Source organism: Oncorhynchus tshawytscha, linkage group LG08 (assembly GCF_018296145.1).
Source record: "Oncorhynchus tshawytscha isolate Ot180627B linkage group LG08, Otsh_v2.0, whole genome shotgun sequence".
NCBI classification, from domain to species: Eukaryota; Metazoa; Chordata; class Actinopteri; order Salmoniformes; family Salmonidae; genus Oncorhynchus; species Oncorhynchus tshawytscha.
Window position 1 is genome coordinate 82176433 of NC_056436.1, and position 4979 is coordinate 82181411.

The 4979-nt window shown below is 43.2% G+C and overlaps 1 protein-coding gene across 2 annotated transcripts in view; it reads left to right on the forward strand.

The window, feature by feature from the left end:
* Positions 1–3487: 3487 nt before the first annotated feature.
* The window catches only part of sparc (secreted protein, acidic, cysteine-rich (osteonectin)), a 20993-nt gene continuing 19501 nt past the window's right edge, over positions 3488–4979 (forward strand). For both annotated transcript variants that reach the window (XM_024428725.2, XM_042326076.1), the window contains exon 1: positions 3488–3641. The gene's annotated coding sequence lies outside the window, so the exon portion shown is untranslated. The remainder of the gene's footprint in view (positions 3642–4979) is intronic.

Consider the following 4979-nt stretch of genomic DNA (forward strand, 5'->3'; position numbering starts at 1 on the left):
AGCTTTTTGGACGCTACCCTGGCATCTGATCTGAACATCCCCACTCAGCCCCTCTCCATTCTTATGACGTTAGAGCGCTGGACGGGCACTCTATAGGCCGAGTCACCCACAACACCCTTCCCATCAACGTGCAGGTGTCAGGGAATCACAGCGAGGCTATCCTGTTCCTGCTCATCAAGTCCCCTCTGATTCCTGTGATATTGGGATTCTCCTGGCTCCAACAACACAATCCCCCGATTAACTGGTCTACTGGTGCCATCATGGGCTGGAGCCCATTCTGCCACGCCATTGCCTGAAGTCAGCACAACCTGCCCCGGATGTCTTCCTGGGTGCGCAGAAGGTGCCCTGGACCTCTGTGTCATTCCTGTGGAGTACCAGGACCTCCGGAAGGTGTTCAGCAATGCCCGGGCCATGTCGCTAACACCGCACCCACCCTATGACTGCGGGATTGACCTTCTCCCTAGCACCACACGGAAGTCTGTACTCTCTGTCGGGACGTGAGAACAAGGCTATGGATACCTACATTGGGGACTCCCTAGCTGCTAGATTTATCTGTCCCTCTTCCTCTCCCACCGGCGTATGCTCCCAGGTATGCTCCCAGGTAGGACGCCAAGTGCGCCCCTAGAGGGGGGCTGCCTGCCATCCTGTACCTTTACTAGATAGTATACGAGATAGTATTTTTGGTGTCTTTCCTATATATACACTGAACAAAAATATAAATGCAACGTGCAACAATTTCAGAGATTTTACTGAGTTACAGTTCATATATAAGGAAATCAGTCGATTGAAATAAATAAAATAGAACCTAATCTATGGATTTCACATGACTGGGAATACAGATATACATCTGTTGGTCACAGATACCTTTTTTAAAAAGTAGGGGCGTGAATCAGGAAACCAGTCAGTATCTGGTGTGACCACCATTTGCCTCGTGGGGAGCGACACATCTCCTTCTCATAGAGCTGATCAGGTTGTTGATTGTGGCCTGTGGAATGTTCATACACGTCGATCCAGAGCATCCCAAACATGCTCAATGGGTGACATGTCTGGTGAGTATGAAGGCCATGGAACAACTAGGACATTTTCAGCTTCTAGGAATTGTGTACAGATCCTTGAGACATGGGGCCGTGTGTTATCATGAGGTGATGGCGGTGGACGAATGGTCCGACAATGTGCCTTAGGATCTCGTCATGGTATCTCTATGTATTCAAATTTCCATCGATAAAATGCAATTGTGTTCGTTGTCCATAGCTTATGCCTGTCCAAACCATATCCCCACCGCCACCATGGGGCACTCTGTTCACAACGTTGACATCAGCAGACCGCACGCCCACACAACGTCATACACGTACGTGGTTGTGAGGCCAGTTGGATGTACTGCCAAATTCTCTAAAACAACGGAGACGGTGTATGGTAAAGAAATTAACATGAAATTCTCTGGCAACAGCTCTGGTGGACATTCCTGGAGTCAGCATGCCAATTGCACACGCCGTCAAAACTTGAAACATCTGTGGCATTGTGTTATATGTCAAAACCGCACATTTTAGAGCGGCTTTTTTATTGTCCCCAACACAAGGTGCACCTGTGTAATGATCATGCTGTTTAGTCAGCTTCTTGTTATGCCACACCTGTCAGGAGAAATGCTCACTAACAGGGATGTAAACAAATTTGTGCATAAAATTTAAGAGAAATGAAGCATTTTGTGCATATGTCAAATGTATTTTTATTTCAGCTCATGAATAATGGGACCAACACTTTACATGTTGGGTTTATATTTTTTGTTCAGTATATAATTCTGTAACTTTGTCATGTATTTGTATGTTTTATGTGGACCCCAGGAAGAGCAGCTGCTGCATGTGCAGTAGCTACTGGGATCATAATAAACTAAACTAGTCTACCCACACAGCACTGTATCTGCCAGCTGTTTGCTAGAGCGCAGGCACCAAGACCAGAGTTGCCACATTTGCTATTTAATGCAACCGTTTTTGTGACAGAACTATCGATAGAGGTGAAAATGCCATGGAAACACATTGAATGTTCCATTTTTATTCGGTACATGAAAACTTAAGCAAAAAAAAAAATAATACATTTTGTGTGCACTATGTTGTCACTCACAGACTTTTATCTGCAACAAGTCCAGCTGGTGGAAACATATCACATATTTTGTTTGCTGTGTGCGAAATGGCATCCTATTTCTTATAGTGCACTACTTTTGACCAGAACCCGCATAGGGAATAGTGGGCCATTTCAGACACGGCAGCCTGTACAGACAGCACTGCTGCCACGTCTACTGGGAACCGTGAGATTCCGTTTAATTCCGCCCCCTTTCTCTCTCTCCATCGCATGCATTGGGCTTGGGGTTTAAGAATGTTCCAGCCAGAATGGAAAATGCCACGTTGCATTGCAGCTATTTTTTCTCCCCTTGTCTGATCCAGATGTTGTTCTAGCTTCACACTGGTCTGACTGGAAACAGACATTAGTAATCCACCACAGAGAGGCACAATCCGATATATATATGTATCTGTAAAACCTCAGAAAAAAAAATGTGGATTTGAGTTTGATTATTTCTGTCTGATGGTTCCACGTTTCACCAGCACTGACTTCCCCCAATGATAAAGAAATGGTTGCAGGGGCCCATAGGATTACTCTTCTCTACAGCTCTCAATTTGTTCCTTTCAGATTTTTGAGAAATTATAATGTTATTTTCTAAAACATAAAAAAATATATATATCTTTAAACTGTGTTTTTAACCTTATAGAAACAGTAATGTGAATCAATATCTTATCTAACCTGACATTGGAATTGAGAGTGAAACATATCTTTGACAATGGCTGTGTTGTGAATTACAGCAGCCTCTTTCAGTAGTTATATTGTTTGGCCTGTGGAGTCACTGTCAAATGTCATCTAGTAGATGTGTGTATCATTCTGAGGAAGGAAACCCCTAGGGCCTAATTAGTTAGGGGTGAACCAAGATGACATGACCCTGGTCAGTTACGTCATAGCAATTACAGTCAGTAGAACTCTCCGGTTTCTCAGCTTTCCCAGACAACATAGAAGCTGAAACAAGGATTGATTTCATGTTTTCACTGCCAAGTAAAATGCATAGAAAAATATCTGCCATAAGGAATAGCTTCATCTCAAGAGAGGTTCTGCAAGCTAATGTTCCTACAACAATTCATGATTAAACATGTAGGTCCTGTCCTGTATACATTAAAACATTATATAACAGTGCAAATACTATAAAACGACAGCTGCCTTATATGACTGTCTTTAATTAAGGCTATACATTTTCTATTGCTATGCTAAAATGTCACAAAATTGGAGTCACTTCTGAAATGCATGTGGATGATCCGCGCGGTCTCTAAACAATGTACCAAAAAAAAAAAACTACAAAGCTAAATAGGCCCCTGTAGAATCCATAAACCTTGGGAGTTCCTACTGTCTAGAAGGGAACATAGAGTTAAATTTAGGAGCGTCTGTCAGACGTCCCACCCTCTGAGGAAGGGACGGGGTTAGGGGGTCTGCCTGAGCCTGCCCACAGCAAATGTCTTCTGTGTGAACTTGTGTAGCTGTTAGATAGTCTTAGTCCTCTCTGACAGCTGACTTCTCCTTTGGCTTTTCTGCTTGTTGGTGTTCTGAAGGTAAGACAGCATCCTCCTCAATGACTTGCTGTGACTTAGTAAGGACTTCTCAACTAATGTTGCATTGGAAACGTGGTGCTTGTTTTGAGTTGCTGTGATATGTGTGAACTATGTGATAGTATTTCAGAGTGTTAACCTGAACGACAGTGATTGGAGGCTTTCCTGTGGTTATATTCAAGTTGTGCAGGAAATTAATCATTTTTTTGCTTGACCACACCTTGAAAGTTAAAATAAATCATGGTGCAAAATTGGAGAAAAAAATGTGTGCAAACTTTGAAATTAGTAAATATTTCTTCTGCAACTCTATTGTCAATAGAATATTTAGTTCAACAGGATATAGAAAAGTTATAATCAAACGATCTCCGTACCTTTTCATTCATGACAAAGCTGTGAAAAGTATACAGACGGCAGAGGAACTAGTTCTGACATTCGCTATTGGAACAGCACAATGTTACACAAGTATTGTTGCCACATAGTTACATGGAGGGGTGGTGGAGGGGGATGGGGCTCGACAAAGCCTGAGAGGGGGGCTCGACAAAGCCTGAGGGGGGGGGACAAACACCACTGTAAATACAACCCATATTTATGTTCATTTATTTTTCCTTTTGTACTTTAACTAGTTGGACATTGTTATAACATTGTATATAGCCATAATGTGACATTCGAAATGTATCTACTCCTTTAAACTTTCGTGAGTGTAAAGTTTACTGTTAATTTTTGATTGTTTATTTCCCTTTTGTTAATTATCTATTTCACTTTCTTTGGCAATGTAAACATATGTTTCACATGGCAATAGAGCCCTTTAGTTGAGACACAGAGAGAGAGAGAGGAGAGAGAGAGAGAGAGAGAGAGACAGCGAGAGAGACAGAGAGAGAGACACAGAGAGAGAGACAGGGGAGAGAGAGAGAGAGAGAGAGAGAGAGAGAAGGGAGAGAGAGAGAGACAGAGGGAGAGAGAGAGAGAGACACAGAGAGAGACAGAGAGAGAGACACAGAGAGAGGGGAGAGAGAGAGACACAGAGAGAGAGAGACACAGAGAGAGAAGGGGAGAGAGAGAGAGAGACACAGAGAGAGAGACACAGGACAAGGGGAGAGAGAGAGAGAGACAGAGAGAGAGAGAGAGAGAGAGCGAGAGAGAGAGACAGAGAGAGAGGGGAGAGAGAGAGAGAGAGACAGAGAGAGAGAGAGAGACAGCGAGAGAGAGAGACAGAAGGAGAGAGAGAGAGACAGAGAGAGAGACAGAGAGAGAGACACAGAGAGAGAAGGGGAGAGAGAGAGAGAGAGAGAGAGATCTCAGTAAGACAAAAGTAATGATGTTCCAAAAAAATGTCCAGTTGCC